Raw genomic sequence first — 20,556 nt, forward strand, 5'->3', positions numbered from 1 at the left:
GCCAATGTCCATGATCATGAGGCAGAATTATTACAATAGCCGATGATACATTTCCCCAATGATAAATCCCTATACGGGTGGACCGCGCGGGAAACTAAAGTGACGTCAGACTACACCTCCCTATAGTATAGTGGACGTGTTGGATCATTCTTTGAAAATTCTGCCTTGTGTCTGTTCCAAATTAGGAAATTACCTGTTGCTGAGGTGACTATGAGAGGCAATATTAACTTTGTGGCTCAACGTTATGCACTGAAGTAACAAATTATGGATTTTCCCCTGTCGGAATCTAAATGCAGAGGTTGTTTTATATAAATGCGTTGGGGAGAAGGAGTTGATTTTGCCTCCCCTCTGATAATGGAGCAGGGTGATGTCAATTGGACCATAACGTTAAATGTATTGATGTTCACATACACCTCACATAGCACAATTATCACACTGAGTCGCTGTTTAATACGTTGTAGACAAAACAAAATCTGTAATGCGGCATTTTGCTGAAGGCGGCATGAGGAGGCAAATTCTTTTTAATTGCATTATTATTTTTTGTTATGATTATTTTCTCCCCCCTAACTGGTGATATTTGCACGACCGGGTTTCTATCGCTCATTGCACGTCACGTCAGGTCAATTAACCTTGTCGGAGTGGGCGCCCTGTTTGTGACTGTGAGCTAGGCAGGCAACTGCCTGGGACGGTCCCACTCACTCAGTACGACATGAGGAGGAGGGGGGGTGGTGTATTGGGAATCTATTCTATCTTATCAAAATAGCACACCTCTATAATGGTATAAAAGTATTTGTTTGATACAGGATTTGTCCAATGTAGTGTTAATTATGCAATAGTTTAACTCATTGGGCGCCACGCCCTTTCCCCATCTGTACTCAATGGCGCCAGCGTTATTGACCACTTTAGCGATGTTTGCAGACCCATCGTGTGTTCTGTATTATAGCTATGGAGACAATAGTATGGTTCATTTGACAGGCATTGTTCATAGTCCATCACTGACTAATTAGTTCATTTCTACATACTGTAGTTTGTGCGCTATTACACGCTAAACATCGCCACTTTCCAAAATAATCCAGTATTTTTTCATAGATCTCGAGATATGCCGCGTTATATGCAATATGACCAAATCGTTCTGGTTGATCGCCTGAAACCCCAAATACTTCCAAAACAAAGGTATATACGATGTACATAATGTGTCTTCACAAAATCATCAAGGGGGGGGGGGGGGTCGTTTTAACTAGAAACTGCAATCGTGTTTGTCGAGCATGTTTTCCGGTAAAACACGACACTGATCGGTACAGAAGCATGTTTTACGTTGAAAAAATACCAGCAGGTTACCTAAGATAGACCTTACTTCAGCCAGAAAGTACTCCAAAATGAATAAATCCCAGTCGATCCCATGGCGATCGCAATTACTCGTGTATATTGGGCATGGATACCATACAGGAAAGAATAGCTCTGAGGCACCAAATCTTCCACCGATTGCTATGTTGTGATCCACTCCTAGGCGGAAAAAGCCAGAGTGGATCACAAGACATGTGATATCCCCAGTTCCCAGTTCAAAAGGTAGGCGATACTGCCACCTGGTGAGATTCGATCGTCATTGCAATTCCAACGTAGGCAGATGAGCCAGGGAGACCTAGAGGGCTCCGGCTGAGTGTATAGAACGGGGATCAAAGGAAAAAGATCAAAGGATCAAAACCCGAGAATTCTCTGGTTTTGGCACTCAACGGTTGGCGAGATAACCCGACTTAACTCGGGTATGGAGCCCAATGAGTTAAGGGTGAAACTTGTTGGTGGATGAAAACAAAAAACGGGGAGGGGGCCGCAGGGCGGGGGTTCGCCCAGGGCAGCATATAAACTAGGAACGCACTGTGTGTGTGTGTGTGTGTGTGTGTGTGTGTGTGTGTGTGTGTGTGTGTGTGTGTGTGTGTGTGTGTGTGTGTGTGTGTGTGTGTGTGTGTGTGCGTGCGTGCATGCGCGCCTGTGCCTACGTGTGTACACACACAGTGAAGCTACACTCCAGAGCAAATAGAGGTCGGTCTGTTCTCTTGGGTTTTCCACTTCACTCCGATCATGAGATTAGAGAGGTCTGCTCTGCTGGAAGGAGACTCTGGGGGCCTTCTGTTGGGGTGAGGACAACAGGCATGTAGAGAGACACCTACTGACTATAGATAGTACCTTATCCACACCCTAATCCCAATCCGTAACCCTTTCAGGTGTGCTATCTCCTGCATGAGATTACATTTACATTTAGTCATTTAGCTGATGCTTTTATCCAAAGCGACTTACAAGTTCTGTGCAGGAAGGGTACAACCCTGGCAGCTAAGGGTAAGTAAGTGCTACAGTCTTGAGTGCATAGCAGTATAGACATATTCGCATAGTAGGTAGTAATGTAGGGAAGGTAAAGTACAATACTTTTTTTTTTCAAAATATTGATTGAAGAGTAGAAGATTAGAACTTTCATTCTAATGATGACTTGACAACAATTGGCCGTTGAAAGGAAAAATTCTAAGATAGAGTTCTGGGAAAACATTCCAAACACCTGAAAAGGCTAAGGGCTAGATCCACAAAGAATGGATTGCACGGAGCAAGCTGCAATTCATTATGAATGAAAATTGTATTAACAGATTGCAGAATGGGTACAATACAGTACGGCTCAATACACACAATTGTTAAGGGGATGCAGACCAGAGAAAGACTTTCGTCTTGTTTACATCAGGGTCCCCCATTTTCAATTCATCATGAATTGTAAGTAAGGGTGCAACTTGCTCCGTGCAATCCATTCTTTATGGATCTAGCCCTAACTTCCTCGCCCATGCGGTCTTCATGGTGCAGACAGCATCTCCACCAGACGTCGGGTCGCCTCATAGTGATTGCTGCCGGAGTGACTCTAAGAACAGAGTGCACATTCTCTCACCATAGCGACGCAACGTGGTCTGTGCACCCCCCCCCCCCCCCCCCCCCCCCCCCCCCGCTCGGCCCTCAGACCCCTGTGTTCGGGGACCAGGCACACGTGCGGCTGTTGTGCAATATCGCAGTGGATGCCATATAAACCACACAGACCTGAAGAAGTATGAAACACGTTTAACTGCTACGTCCCTGTAACAGGACCGTCCAAAACCAGCACCTCGTAAAGACTGTGCTGTGTGTTTGCCTCCTCTTTCACTGCCTTAAAGCCAAGGTCTGCATGCCACATCTCAACCCAACAAGTGTTGGCTCTCCACAGTATTCCTAAGAGTGTAAATATCTCTTTTGATATCTCTTTTTATCTTTTTTTTTTTTTTTTAATCTTTTCCCCCCTCCTTTTTCCTCCGATTTTCTCCCATCCCAATGTTAGTCGTTATGCCAATTCCCAATCCCCTTCCTGGTCGCTGCGCACTTACCCCCCACAGTCGGTCTGGGAGAGTGGAGGCTATCACGTGCTTCCTCCGACACACGTCTAGCCAATCAACCGCTTCTTTTCACCTGGCAGCGCAGACTCTCACAGAGAGGGTGTAGCGTGTGGAAGGATCACACTATCCCACTCAGGTCCTATCCGCGCTTAGCAGGCGCCCCGACCGAACTGTAGGAGTCGCTGTTTACAACGACCCGGACCCACCCCGCCAGCTTCTCCCACCCTCTAATACAGCCAATTGTGTTAGTGTGAACGGCCAGCCAAGCTGGTGACATGCCGGGAGCTGTGAGCTGGATTCGAACAGGCGAATCCAGCGTCTCCGGCGTTGGTGACTAACGCAATCTCCGCTACGCCACCTGACCGCCTTCTTTTGATTCATTTTAATCTAAGAGGATCATTTTAATAACATCTGAGAGGATAATATTGTACACGAGTCATATTATACATATTTGCTCAGTAGCTCCGTTATATACAGTATATTCCATTTAATCACTTACATTGTATATTGTTATGCACTGTACTGTAACTCACTGTACTGTAACTCACACTGTACTGTAACTCACTGTACTGTAACTCACTGTACTGTAACTCACACTGTACTGTAACTCACTGTACTGTAACTCACACTGTACTGTAACTCACTGTACTGTAACTCACTGTACTGTAACTCACTGTACTGTAACTCTCACTGTACTGTAACTCACACTGTACTGTAACTCACTGTACTGTAACTCACTGTACTGTAACTCACACTGTACTGTAACTCACTGTACTGTAACTCACTGTACTGTAACTCACACTGTACTGTAACTCACTGTACTGTAACTCACTGTACTGTAACTCACACTGTACTGTAACTCACTGTACTGTAACTCACACTGTACTGTAACTCACTGTACTGTAACTCACACTGTACTGTAACTCACACTGTACTGTAACTCACTGTACTGTAACTCACACTGTACTGTAACTCACACTGTACTGTAACTCACACTGTACTGTAACTCACACTGTACTGTAACTCACTGTACTGTAACTCACACTGTACTGTAACTCACACTGTACTGTAACTCACACTGTACTGTAACTCACACTGTACTGTAACTCACACTGTACTGTAACTCACACTGTACTGTAACTTACACTGTACTGTAACTCACACTGTACTGTAACTCACACTGTACTGTAACTCACACTGTACTGTAACTCACACTGTACTGTAACTCACACTGTACTGTAACTCACTGTACTGTAACTCACACTGTACTGTAACTCACACTGTACTGTAACTCACACTGTACTGTAACTCACTGTACTGTAACTCACACTGTACTGTAACTCACACTGTACTGTAACTCACTGTACTGTAACTCACTGTACTGTAACTCACTGTACTGTAACTCACTGTACTGTTACTCACTGTACTGTAACTCACACTGTACTGTAACTCACACTGTACTGTAACTCACACTGTACTGTAACTCACACTGTACTGTAACTCACTGTACTGTAACTCACTGTACTGTAACTCACTGTACTGTTACTCACTGTACTGTAACTCACACTGTACTGTAACTCACTGTACTGTAACTCACACTGTACTGTAACTCACTGTACTGTAACTCACTGTACTGTAACTCACACTGTACTGTAACTCACTGTACTGTAACTCACACTGTACTGTAACTCACTGTACTGTTACTCACACTGTACTGTAACTCACACTGTACTGTAACTCACTGTACTGTAACTCACACTGTACTGTAACTCACTGTACTGTAACTCACACTGTACTGTAACTCACTGTACTGTAACTCACACTGTACTGTAACTCACACTGTACTGTAACTCACTGTACTGTTACTCACACTGTACTGTAACTCACACTGTACTGTAACTCACTGTACTGTAACTCACACTGTACTGTAACTCACACTGTACTGTAACTCACTGTACTGTAACTCACACTGTACTGTAACTCACTGTACTGTAACTCACACTGTACTGTAACTCACACTGTACTGTAACTCACTGTACTGTAACTCACACTGTACTGTAACTCACACTGTACTGTAACTTACACTGTACTGTAACTCACTGTACTGTAACTCACTGTACTGTAACTCACTGTACTGTAACTCACTGTACTGTAACTCACTGTACTGTAACTCACACTGTACTGTAACTCACTGTAACTCACACTGTACTGTAACTCACACTGTACTGTAACTCACACTGTACTGTAACTCACACTGTACTGTAACTCACTGTACTGTAACTCACACAACTCACTGTACTGTAACTCACACTGTACTGTAACTCACACTGTACTGTTACTCTCACTGTACTGTAACTCACTGTACTGTAACTCACTGTACTGTAACTCACTGTACTGTAACTCACTGTACTGTAACTCACTGTACTGTAACTCACACTGTACTGTAACTCACACTGTACTGTTACTCACACTGTACTGTAACTCACACTGTACTGTAACTCACACTGTACTGTAACTCACACTGTACTGTAACTCACTGTACTGTAACTCACTGTACTGTAACTCACACTGTACTGTAACTCACACTGTACTGTAACTCACACTGTACTGTAACTCACACTGTACTGTAACTCACACTGTACTGTAACTCACACTGTACGTAACTCACACTGTACTGTACTACTCATCACTGTACTGTAACTCACACTGTACTGTTACTCACACTGTACTGTAACTCACACTGTACTGTAACTCACTGTACTGTAACTCACACTGTACTGTAACTCACACTGTACTGTTACTCACACTGTACTGTAACTCACTGTACTGTAACTCACACTGTACTGTAACTCACACTGTACTGTAACTCACACTGTACTGTAAACTCACTGTAACTCACACTGTACTGTAACTCACACTGTACTGTAACTCACACTGTACTGTAACTCACACTGTACTGTAACTCACACTGTACTGTAACTCACTCTACTGTAACTCACTGTACTGTAACTCACACTGTACTGTAACTCACACTGTACTGTAACTTACACTGTACTGTAACTTACACTGTACTGTAACTCACACTGTACTGTAACTCACTGTACTGTAACTCACACTGTACTGTAACTCACTGTACTGTAACTCACACTGTACTGTAACTCACACTGTACTGTAACTCACACTGTACTGTAACTCACACTGTACTGTAACTCACACTGTACTGTAACTCACACTGTACTGTAACTCACACTGTACTGTAACTCACTGTACTGTAACTCACACTGTACTGTAACTACTGTCACACCTGTACTGTAACTCACTGTACTGTAACTCACTGTACTGTAACTCACTGTACTGTAACTCACACTGTACTGTAACTCACACTGTACTGTAACTCACACTGTACTGTAACTCACTGTACTGTAACTCACTGTACTGTAACTCACACTGTACTGTAACTCACTGTACTGTAACTCACACTACTGTAACTCACACTGTACTGTAACTCACTGTACTGTAACTCACACTGTACTGTACCTCACTGTACTGTAACTCACTGTACTGTAACTCACTGTACTGTAACTCACACTGTACTGTAACTCACACTGTACTGTAACTCACACTGTACTGTAACTCACACTGTACTGTAACTCACTGTACTGTAACTCACTGTACTGTAACTCACACTGTACTGTAACTCACACTGTACTGTAACTCACACTGTACTGTAACTCACACTGTACTGTAACTCACACTGTACTGTAACTCACACTGTACTGTAACTCACACTGTACTGTAACTCACACTGTACTGTAACTCACTGTACTGTAACTCACACTGTACTGTAACTCACTGTACTGTAACTCACACTGTACTGTAACTCACACTGTACTGTAACTCACACTGTACTGTAACTCACTGTACTGTAACTCACTGTACTGTAACTCACACTGTACTGTAACTCACACTGTACTGTAACTCACTGTACTGTAACTCACTGTACTGTAACTCACACTGTACTGTAACTCACTGTACTGTAACTCACACTGTACTGTAACTCACACTGTACTGTAACTCACTGTACTGTAACTCACACTGTACTGTAACTCACTGTACTGTAACTCACACTGTACTGTAACTCACACTGTACTGTAACTCACACTGTACTGTAACTCACTGTACTGTAACTCACACTGTACTGTAACTCACACTGTACTGTAACTCACTGTACTGTAACTCACTGTACTGTAACTCACACTGTACTGTAACTCACACTGTACTGTAACTCACTGTACTGTAACTCACTGTACTGTAACTCACACTGTACTGTAACTCACACTGTACTGTAACTCACTGTACTGTAACTTACACTGTACTGTAACTCACACTGTACTGTAACTCACACTGTACTGTAACTCACACTGTACTGTAACTCACACTGTACTGTAACTCACACTGTACTGTAACTCACTGTACTGTAACTCACACTGTACTGTAACTCACTGTACTGTAACTCACTGTACTGTAACTCACTGTACTGTAACTCACTGTACTGTAACTCACACTGTACTGTAACTCACTGTACTGTAACTCACACTGTACTGTAACTCACTGTACTGTAACTCACACTGTACTGTAACTCACACTGTACTGTAACTCACACTGTACTGTAACTCACTGTACTGTAACTCACACTGTACTGTAACTCACACTGTACTGTAACTCACACTGTACTGTAACTCACTGTACTGTAACTCACACTGTACTGTAACTCACTGTACTGTAACTCACTGTACTGTAACTCACACTGTACTGTAACTCACACTGTACTGTAACTCACACTGTACTGTAACTCACACTGTACTGTAACTCACACTGTACTGTAACTCACTGTACTGTAACTCACTGTACTGTAACTCACACTGTACTGTAACTCACTGTACTGTAACTCACACTGTACTGTAACTCACTGTACTGTAACTCACACTGTACTGTAACTCACTGTACTGTAACTCACACTGTACTGTAACTCACACTGTACTGTAACTCACACTGTACTGTAACTCACTGTACTGTAACTCACACTGTACTGTAACTCACACTGTACTGTAACTCACACTGTACTGTAACTCACTGTACTGTAACTCACACTGTACTGTAACTCACTGTACTGTAACTCACTGTACTGTAACTCACACTGTACTGTAACTCACACTGTACTGTAACTCACACTGTACTGTAACTCACACTGTACTGTAACTCACACTGTACTGTAACTCACTGTACTGTAACTCACTGTACTGTAACTCACACTGTACTGTAACTCACTGTACTGTAACTCACTGTACTGTAACTCACTGTACTGTAACTCACACTGTACTGTAACTCACACTGTACTGTAACTCACTGTACTGTAACTCACTGTACTGTAACTCACTGTACTGTAACTCACACTGTACTGTAACTCACACTGTACTGTAACTCACTGTACTGTAACTCACACTGTACTGTAACTCACTGTACTGTAACTCACACTGTACTGTAACTCACTGTACTGTAACTCACTGTACTGTAACTCACTGTACTGTAACTCACACTGTACTGTAACTCACTGTACTGTAACTCACTGTACTGTAACTCACACTGTACTGTAACTCACACTGTACTGTAACTCACTGTACTGTAACTCACACTGTACTGTAACTCACTGTACTGTAACTCACACTGTACTGTAACTCACTGTACTGTAACTCACTGTACTGTAACTCACTGTACTGTAACTCACACTGTACTGTAACTCACACTGTACTGTAACTTACACTGTACTGTAACTCACACTGTACTGTAACTCACTGTACTGTAACTCACACTGTACTGTAACTCACTGTACTGTAACTCACTGTACTGTAACTCACACTGTACTGTAACTCACTGTACTGTAACTCACTGTACTGTAACTCACACTGTACTGTAACTCACACTGTACTGTAACTCACACTGTACTGTAACTCACACTGTACTGTAACTCACTGTACTGTAACTCACTGTACTGTAACTCACACTGTACTGTAACTCACACTGTACTGTAACTCACTGTACTGTAACTCACTGTACTGTAACTCACACTGTACTGTAACTCACTGTACTGTAACTCTCACTGTACTGTAACTCACACTGTACTGTAACTCACTGTACTGTAACTCACACTGTACTGTAACTCACTGTACTGTAACTCACACTGTACTGTAACTCACTGTACTGTAACTCTCACTGTACTGTAACTCACACTGTACTGTAACTCCACTGTACTGTAACTCACTGTACTGTAACTCTCACTGTACTGTAACTCACACTGTACTGTAACTCACTGTACTGTAACTCACTGTACTGTAACTCACACTGTACTGTAACTCACACTGTACTGTAACTCACTGTACTGTAACTCACTGTACTGTAACTCACACTGTACTGTAACTCACACTGTACTGTAACTCACTGTACTGTAACTCACACTGTACTGTAACTCACACTGTACTGTAACTCACTGTACTGTAACTCACTGTACTGTAACTCACACTGTACTGTAACTCTCACTGTACTGTAACTCACACTGTACTGTAACTCACACTGTACTGTAACTCACACTGTACTGTAACTCACACTGTACTGTAACTCACACTGTACTGTAACTCACACTGTACTGTAACTCACACTGTACTGTAACTCACACTGTACTGTAACTCACACTGTACTGTAACTCACACTGTACTGTAACTCACTGTACCACTGTACTGTAACTCACACTGTACTGTAACTCACACTGTACTGTAACTCACACTGTACTGTAACTCACTGTACCACTGTACTGTAACTCACACTGTACTGTAACTCACACTGTACTGTAACTCACTGTACTGTAACTCACACTGTACTGTAACTCACACTGTACTGTAACTCACACTGTACTGTAACTCACACTGTACTGTAACTCACTGTAACTCACACTGTACTGTAACTCACACTGTACTGTAACTCACACTGTACTGTAACTCACTGTAACTCACACTGTACTGTAACTCACTGTACTGTAACTCACACTGTACTGTAACTCACTGTACTGTAACTCACACTGTACTGTAACTCACTGTACTGTAACTCACACTGTACTGTAACTCACACTGTACTGTAACTCACACTGTACTGTAACTCACTGTACTGTAACTCACACTGTACTGTAACTCACTGCACTGTTACCTCACACTGTACTGTAACTCACTGTAACTCACACTGTACTGTAACTCACACTGTACTGTAACTCACTGTAACTCACACTGTACTGTAACTCACTGTACTGTAACTCACACTGTACTGTAACTCACTGTACTGTAACTCACACTGTACTGTAACTCACACTGTACTGTAACTCACTGTACTGTAACTCACACTGTACTGTAACTCACTGCACTGTTACCTCACACTGTACTGTAACTCACTGTACTGTAACTCACACTGTACTGTAACTCACTGTACTGTAACTCACACTGTACTGTAACTCACTGTACTGTAACTCACACTGTACTGTAACTCACACTGTACTGTAACTCACTGTACTGTAACTCACACTGTACTGTAACTCACTGTACTGTTACCTCACACTGTACTGTTACCTCACACTCTGGTTAGATGCCAACTCCTTTTCCTTGTACTGTACGATGACAATGCATTTGAATGTAATCTAACCTAATATTCTGAGAACAATTTCTCATATCAAGGTGTAATAATACGGATTGAGCTATTTCCCCCTTGTTGCATTTGTAAATAATCAGTGTGCATATTCTTGGCCTCTGGCCCACTGTCCATGTTAAATTACGGTCCTTTGCCCTCCCTGCTAAAACATCTAGGCACACCTGTCCTGTAGGCCAGGGGTTCCCAAACTTTTCAGGCCGCGACCCAAAAATAACGGGGTCAGAGAGCCGCGACCCCCACTATTATAGGAGGTAAAACATTTTAAAAAAGAAAATATATATATATATATATATTTTTTTTTAATAAATGGAAATGTATGGTTGAAACATGCACACGTTCAAACGCACACACACTAATAAGCATTGGAGGCTTTTAACCAGGGCCGGACTGGGGAAATCATTCAGGCCAGGAAATATAGTGCAAAATATAGCCCCAGTCAGGCCACTTTTTAAGCAGGGGGTCTGGGGGTCCCCCACCAGGACATTTCTTGTTACAAAGACTTAATTTCCTGCATTCTGGTGCAGGCATTTTTTTATTTGTACCCTTTAAATGCCAGTGTTTGTGATGGCATCACAAATTATTGTTAAAAACAGGCTAGCATAATGTATGATTAGCAACAACACTGATTTTGATGGATTTTCAGTTTTTTTGTAATGTCAGATTGAAAATAATACAATCTTTTATTAAACTTCAGCCCTGATCATAATCCAGGGGCGTAGCTGGGGGGGGGGGGTAGTTTAGGATGATTCCAAGGGCCCAGCACTGGGGGGGGGGGGCCAAAAAAAAAAAACTAGACATCACTCAGGTGTATTATTGATGCTCTCATTGATACTATGTTTGTTTCTGAAGTGTGTGTGTGTGTGTGTGTGTGTGTGTGTGTGTGTGTGTGTGTGTGTGTGTGTGTGTGTGTGAGATATATAGAGAGAGAGGGGGGGGCTTTGGTAGACTATTGCATTGGTCCATTCATTGAAGATGAACGCAATGCGACATCCTTTACTAGGCTCACCCACCAACAGTGCAGGTGCTGAACTGCTGATCCGAATGTATAGGTAAAAACCATATTATGCGTTTCATCAATAAAAAAATGGCAAAAAAAAATTCACTGGGGCCTACAAATACATTCTTTCATGGGGCCCAGAATCTGGAGCTACACCCCTGAATTAACACCACATATACATTTTATAATTCTAACCCTTTAAATGCCAGTGTGTGTGATGGCATATATTTGCAATATATCAAATGCAAAGTAGATTTTTCTGGGGGGGATTATTACAGGCTAGCATGTGTCAATGATTAGCAACAACAGTTTTTTGTAAGGGTCCCGCCTCCACCAATCACATGCGGCTCCTTTTGTGTGTGTGTGTGTGAGAGCAAGAGAGAGAGAGAGAGAGATAGTTCTCCATCTTGTGTGAGTTGCAGTGATCTCCTGGTTGTTCCCCACCTAGGTTATCTAACTATTGCGCTGCTGTAACTAGAAACACTGTCCTGGCCTGCTTCTAAGTTCAGTGGCCTGACTGCATCATCTGGCGACCCTCCTGTGGGTCGCGACCCCGACTTTGGGAACCCCTGCTGTAGGCACCCTGTCCTATAAGCACCCTGTCCTGTAGGCACCCTGTCCTGTAGGCACCCTGTCCTGTAGGCACCCTGTCCTGTAGGCACCCTGTCCTGTAGGCACCCTGTCCTGTAGGCACCCTGTCCTGTAGGCACCCTGTCCTGTAGGCACCCTGTCCTGTAGGCACCCTGTCCTGTAGGCACCCTGTCCTGTAGGCTGTACTGCAGTCTCACGTGTCGATCCGACAGACGTGATCGCTGAGTCATTCCGCTCCTCATCTTCTCTGCACCCGTGTTATTCACTGCTCCACTTTGCTCCAGTTTGCTCCCATCTTGGTCTTCTCTTCTCAAACCCGTCATCTGGGAACATAATTATCAACATCAGTGTCACAACACCTCCACCTACATGTTTTTTTCATTTGGGCTCTGCCGTAAAGAGACCACCATGCTGAGGGACCGCCGGCGTCCAAATCCCCTGTGGTCTCATCCCCCCCGTCCCTCAGCCCCCCCCCCCCCCCCCGTGACTGACAGCGACTTACCTCATGCAGGCAGCGACTTGCTTCGGCCTCCGTGTCTTCCACGTCTCGCTGTCGACGGCGTCTCTCAGCTCCCCCCCCCCCCCCCCTGGTGAAAACAGCCGAAACGGGTGGGCTTTGCATAAAGCACTCATAACTTGCATGCATATTCCGAGACATATGATTAAACCAATTACACTTTAACGACCTCTCTCTCTTAGTGTAGAGAGATGCTGTTATCCTCCTACTCCTGAACCCGGATGATTGATAGGAGAGTTATGCATGAAGACAGTGTTTTAGTTGCGGTTTTTCGAGGGGGCAATGCCCTGTTTTTGCTCTCAGATGTTTTCGTGTCTGTCTGTCTGCTCTCTCTCTCTCTCTCTCTCTCTCTCTCTCTCTCTCTCTCTCTCTTCTCTCTCTCTCTCTCTCTCTCTCCCCCTCCTGGAAGTTAAATCTGTGTTTATGACCCACGGTGGAGTTTACAGTCCACGACGGCTCTGATTCTGTGACACTCACTGAAAGCAGAGCTGCAGAAGCGGAACGGGCTTGTAAACGCTCTGTAAATGAAGGGGGGTTTTATGTGTATGTATTCTATAAAGACTAAACATGTATTTTCCGGTCTGCTCCTTAAACTACTAGTGGCGTTCTGGGAGCCCTGCAAGATGCTCAGTTGACTAAATAGGATTAGGGCGGAACGGGCCTGTAGAACCTGAAAGCCGGTTGAAAATAATCATTGAATAAATGCGCAGCGTATGGCTTCACCCCTGGAATGAATTCCAGTTGCATTCTTGCAAAAACCCCGGTCAGCCGGAACCCTCTTTCAGCTCTCACTGCCAACAGACACGGCTGGTCTACGGATCTCAATATTTTTTTTATTTAACCAGGAAAAAGTCTCATTGAGATAAAAAAAAATCTCTTTTACAAGAGCGTCCTGGCCAAGATAGGCAACAGCACAGTTACAATTTCACATTTACAGACGAAAACTATTTAAAAAACAAACATATAGCAATTAAAACAAAAACAAGGACAATTCACAGAACCATTTATAGTCAGTCAAAACATCTTGTTATGGAACGCAATATGGAATCCAGATGTGCTGGATTCCATATCGCTTAGAAGGGTCAATGAAAGTAGCCATAGAAGATAAGATAACATATTCCTTTATTGGACCATTTGGGGGAAATTTGGGCATTATAGCAGTGTGGGGGAGGGGGAGGGGGAGGTGGAGGTACAGGTATCATGGGCAGGGTAATAGTAGAAACACATAAATATAGGCAATACAATTAGATCTGAATATGAAAATATAAGAAAGAATAAACAGTGTAAACTATTTCATTAACTCTCAATATAAAAATACGAGAAGAAGGAAAAGTGTAAACAAAGGTGCAGATGAGGGTCTGTACGCCCTATCGGTTATATTATACATTACAATAAATATAGGCAATAAAGAATTTTATCTGAATATATACTTATACTATGAGTAAGAGTAAAAGTCAGACACACTTAGTGGTCAGACATTCCAATAATTGTCAGAAAATCTCTCACAACAATAATTGTGTAACTATTTTAGACATGCTGAATGGATGCATGCAAACACTACCACCTTGCATGTTTTAGTTCCACTCTGTGTGTGTGTGTTTCCCATGACAAACAGTGGGTTCTGTCGTCTGGGTGCAACATGACATGCGGCACCAGAGTTGACCTGCACGGCCTAGTTATTACACAACGCTTACCTTTGTCATCACAGAGAGGGTTGGACACTTAATTTGGAGGCTCCACAACCATGGGCACGGACTGCTGCCAATTTCTGGAGAGCTAACGATTGGTGAACTTGAGAACTGTTAGGACTATCTGACTCTTAATAATAAACACTGTTAGGACTATCTGACTCCTAATAATAAACACTGTTAGGACTATCTGACTCTTAATAATAACACTGTTAGGACTATCTGACTCCTAATAATAACACTGTTAGGACTATCTGACTCTGTTAGGACTATCTGACTCCTAATAATAAACACTGTTAGGACTATCTGACTCTGTTAGGACTATCTGACTCTGTTAGGACTATCTGACTCCTAATAATAAACACTGTTAGGACTATCTGACTCCTAATAATAAACACTGTTAGGACTATCTGACTCCTAATAATAAACACTGTTAGGACTATCTGACTCCTAATAATAAACACTGTTAGGACTATCTGACTCCTAATAATAAACACTGTTAGGACTATCTGACTCCTAATAATAAACACTGTTAGGACTATCTGACTCCTAATAATAAACACTGTTAGGACTATCTGACTCCTAATAATAACACTGTTAGGACTATCAGACTCTTAATAATTAGCACTGTTTAGGACTATCTGACTCTTAATAATAAACACTGTTAGGACTATCTGACTCTTAATAATAAACACTGTTAGGACTATCTGACTCTTAATAATAAACACTGTTAGGACTATCTGACTCTTAATAATAAACACTGTTAGGACTGTCTGACTCTTAATAATAAACACTGTTAGGACTATCTGACTCTTAATAATAACACTGTTAGGACTATCTGACTCCTAATAATAAACACTGTTAGGACTATCTGACTCCTAATAATAACACTGTTAGGACTATCAGACTCTTAATAATTAGCACTGTTTAGGACTATCTGACTCTTAATAATAAACACTGTTAGGACTATCTGACTCTTAATAATAAACACTGTTAGGACTATCTGACTCCTAATAATAAACACTGTTAGGACTATCTGACTCCTAATAATAAACACTGTTAGGACTATCTGACTCTGTTAGGACTATCTGACTCCTAATAATAAACACTGTTAGGACTATCTGACTCCTAATAATAAACACTGTTAGGACTATCTGACTCCTAATAATAAACACTGTTAGGACTATCTGACTCTTAATAATAAACACTGTTAGGACTATCTGACTCCTAATAATAAACACTGTTAGGACTATCTGACTCCTAATAATAAACACTGTTAGGACTATCAGACTCTTAATAATTAGCACTGTTTAGGACTATCTGACTCTTAATAATAAACACTGTTAGGACTATCTGACTCTTAATAATAAACACTGTTAGGACTATCTGACTCTTAATAATAAACACTGTTAGGACTATCTGACTCTTAATAATAAACACTGTTAGGACTGTCTGACTCTTAATAATAAACACTGTTAGGACTATCTGACTCTTAATAATAAACACTGTTAGGACTATCTGACTCCTAATAATAAACACTGTTAGGACTATCTGACTCCTAATAATAAACACTGTTAGGACTATCAGACTCTTAATAATTAGCACTGTTTAGGACTATCTGACTCTTAATAATAAACACTGTTAGGACTATCTGACTCTTAATAATAAACACTGTTAGGACTATCTGACTTTTAATAATAAGCACTGTTAGGACTATCTGACTCTTAATATTAAACACTGTTAGGACTATCTGACTCTGTTAGGACTATCTGACTCTTAATAATAAACACTGTTAGGACTATCTGACTCTTAATAATTAGCACTGTTAGGACTATCTGACTCTTAATAATTAGCACTGTTAGGACTCTGACTCCTAATAATTAGCACTGTTAGGACTATCTGACTCTTAATAATTAGCACTGTTAGGACTATCTGACTTTTAATAATAAGAACTGTTAGGACTATCTGACTTTTAATATTAAACACTGTTAGGACTATCAGACTCTTAATAATAAACACTGTTAGGACTATCTGACTTTTAATATTAAACACTGTTAGGACTATCAGACTCTTAATAATAAACACTGTTAGGACTATCTGACTCTTAATAATTAGCACTGTTAGGACTATCTGACTTTTAATAATAAGAACTGTTAGGACTATCTGACTTTTAATAATAAACACTGTTAGGACTATCTGACTCCTAATAATTAGCACTGTTAGGACTATCTGACTCTTAATAATAAACACTGTTAGGACTATCTGACTCCTAATAATAAACACTGTTAGGACTATCTGACTCCTAATAATTAGCACTGTTAGGACTATCTGACTTTTAATAATAAGAACTGTTAGGACTATCTGACTTTTAATATTAAACACTGTTAGGACTATCAGACTCTTAATAATAAACACTGTTAGGACTATCAGACTCTTAATAATAAACACTGTTAGGACTATCTGACTCCTAATAATAAACACTGTATGGACTCTGGTGCAGTGTGTTACTATGGCTTCAACCACGTATACCATCCTCACCATTACTACTGTCTGATTTAATCCTGCCACTTACTAGTTCAAGTTTCAAGTTTCAAGTTTGTTTTTATTTGTCACGTATGAAGTAGGCCCACTGTACATGTACATTACAGTGACATGCATGGTTCTGAGAATGTGCTTCATACAGTAAAAAAAGGAAAGATTTTTATAAAAGGAATAAAAAAAGCAAAAGAGGAATAAAGTCCCAACACTACAAATATACAATATACAAACTAAAGTACAACATAAGTTCAATGAAGTAAAAATGCAGACAATGAGGTACAAAAATGCATACGTAAAAAAAATGCTCAAATGAGGTATGGATGTAGTGCAAAATCTCTTTTAATAAATAGATCAAATATGATGTAGTGTTTAAAGTGTCTAAAGTGAGTGTTAAGGTCAGTGTTTGTTTAAAGTGAGTGTGTGCATGTGGATGTGTGTGCAATGAATGTAGATCGATGGGTTGATGTTACATAGAGTCATTGAGCATCCAGCTGGCCTGGGGGCGTCTATACTTTAAGCAAGTGGCTTGTCCTTCCGCGTTCCCGTTTTGCGCTCTGATTGGCCACGCACGTTTCTGGTCATGTGACATGTGCGCCAATCGTGGGACGGCAAGTTCTGCGCCTATTTCCGGGTCTAACAGCCTGCAAACTACCTAACGCCTAGTTTATCACTGGTTAAGCTTAGGCGACTCTTTCGCAGTTGGTTAAGGTTAGAGTTTGGAATCAGGGCAGGCGTTCTATCGCCATGCTCTAAGACAAACTCTAACCTTAACCAACTTCGAAAGAGCGCCTAAGCTTAACCGTCCAAAAACTTGCCGTCCCACGATTGGCGCACATGTCACATGACCAGAATAGTGTGTGGCCAATCAGAGCGCAAAACGGGAACACGGAAGGACAAGCCACTTGCTTAAAGTATAGAAGCGGCCTGGGGATAGAAGCTCCTTCTGAGTCTCTCTGTACTGGCCATGAGACTCTGGTAGTGCTTGCCTGACAGCAGCAGTGCAAAGAGGCAGTTGTTTGGGTGGCTAGAGTCCTTGACTATTCTCTTAGCCTTGGCCCTGCAACGCCTGGTGTAAATGTTCTGGAGAGTGGGGAGCCCAACTCCAATTGTGCGTTCGGCTGATCGAGCCACCTCTTGAAACTGTTCACTCTCTCAACTGGTGCCCCGTAGATGCTGAGGGGGCTGTAGTCCATAGCCCGGCCCGACCTCCTAAAATCCACAATCAGTTCTTTGGTTTTGCTGACGTTCAGGGAGAGGCTGTTCTCCTGGCACCACAGCGCCAGGTTCTCTACCTTTCCCAGGTAGGCCCTCTCGTTGTTTGCAGATCAGGCCCATCACAACTGCGTCATCAGCAAAATTATTGTGTTGCTGTTGTGCTTTGCCACACAGTCATGCATGTAAAGCGAGTAGAGAAGGGGGCTCAGAACACAGCCCTGTACTGGGGGGCACCTGTGTTGAGAGTGATGGATAAGGAGGTGCAGTTTCCTGCTCTTACCACTTGGGGCCTTCCTGTCAGGAAGTCCAAGACCCACTGGAAGAGGTTGTAGTTCAAGCCCAGGTCTCTGAGCTTGATGACGAGCTTCGAGGGGGCTATGGTATTGAATGCTGAGCTGTAGTCAATAAATAGCATTCTCACATAGTTCCCCTGCCTTTTGTCCAGGTGTGATGCTGCCATGTGCAGCACATGGGCTATGGCGTCCTCTGTGGACCTGTTGGGGCGATATGCAAATTTCAGGGGGTCCAGGGTGTTGGGGAGGGAGGAACAGATGTAGCTCTTCACTAGCTTCTCAAAGCACTTCATGGCTATGGAGGTGAGAGCTACAGGGCGATAGTCATTGAGGCAAGCAGGCGTGGACTTTTTGGGTACAGGGATGATGGTGGACTTCTTCAAACAGGTGGGGATGACAGACTGTTCTAGGGACAGATTGAATTATGTCAGTGAATACCGGGGCCAGTTGGTCGGCACAGACTTTTAGGATGTGTCCGGGGATGCCGTCCGGTCCTGCTGCCTTCCTGGTATTCACTTTCTTATAGGTCCTCCTCACCTCATGCTCTGTTAACCTGAACACTCCAGTCTCCATCGGCAGTGGCTCTCCTCTCTATTGCAGTGGCCTGTGGGCTGTTGTTGGAATGTACAGCCTCAAAACGTGCATAGAAAGTATTTAGCTCATTTGCCAAGGAGACATCGGTGCTCACAACTACTGTTCACTGCTACTGTTATCACTATTATAATTATGACTTTGCACTTGACATTTGACACTTCAATTTCCCCAAGAGGATTCATAAAGGAACACTTGACTTGACTAATGTCATCTCTATTTCTATAGTCATTTGTACAAAAACCCTGTAGAAACACACGTCCTGTCCTGATGTTCCTTTGACCCCACTGGTCCAGCTCTCCTTTTTAATTTGATTTAGTGTCTCTGTTATAGACACTTTAAGAGTTATCCGACTAGCCGATTCCTAAAGGCCCCCGGACGGCGTTGGACTCTGGCGCCCCCCGCGGGGGCCCCGGGACAGCGCAGGTCGGTCGCCATGGAGATGAAAGACAAACCTTAACGACTCCCCTGAAGCTCCTCTCAGCGGGCCGCATATTTGCTCATTGTGCGGATGACGTGCGGGGGGGGGGGGACCTCACAACAGATGAAAGACAAACACTGTCTGCCGAGCTACACTCTGACGGACCAAAAACCAAAGAGGGAGGGGGGGGGGGGGGGGGGGTTGGTGTTATACACTGTAAAAGCTGAAAGGCCATCTGCTTGACAATATTCCACAATCTCTCTTTATTCTTTGTTTCTTCCTTCCCACCCCTAGCTGCCCAGACGTATCTGTTGGCTCTGAAGTTACATGAGAGGCTGGTTGTCGGGTTCAGTCGGGTTGAGACGTTGAAGTCTTGTGGTTGTCATGCTCAGGAGAAAGAGAGAGAGAGAGAGAGGGAGAGAGAGAGGGAGAGGGAGAGGGAGAGATGTGATGAGTCTGTTCCTGCAGGACCCGCGACTTCCCGAACGCCCTCTTCTCCCGATTACATCTCCGTTACGTTTCAGAATCGAATGTCTTCTCTGTGTCCTTGGAATTAATTTCCAC

This window comes from Notolepis coatsorum (assembly GCF_963971535.1).
Source record: "Notolepis coatsorum genome assembly, chromosome: 1".
Lineage (NCBI taxonomy): Eukaryota > Metazoa > Chordata > Actinopteri > Aulopiformes > Paralepididae > Notolepis > Notolepis coatsorum.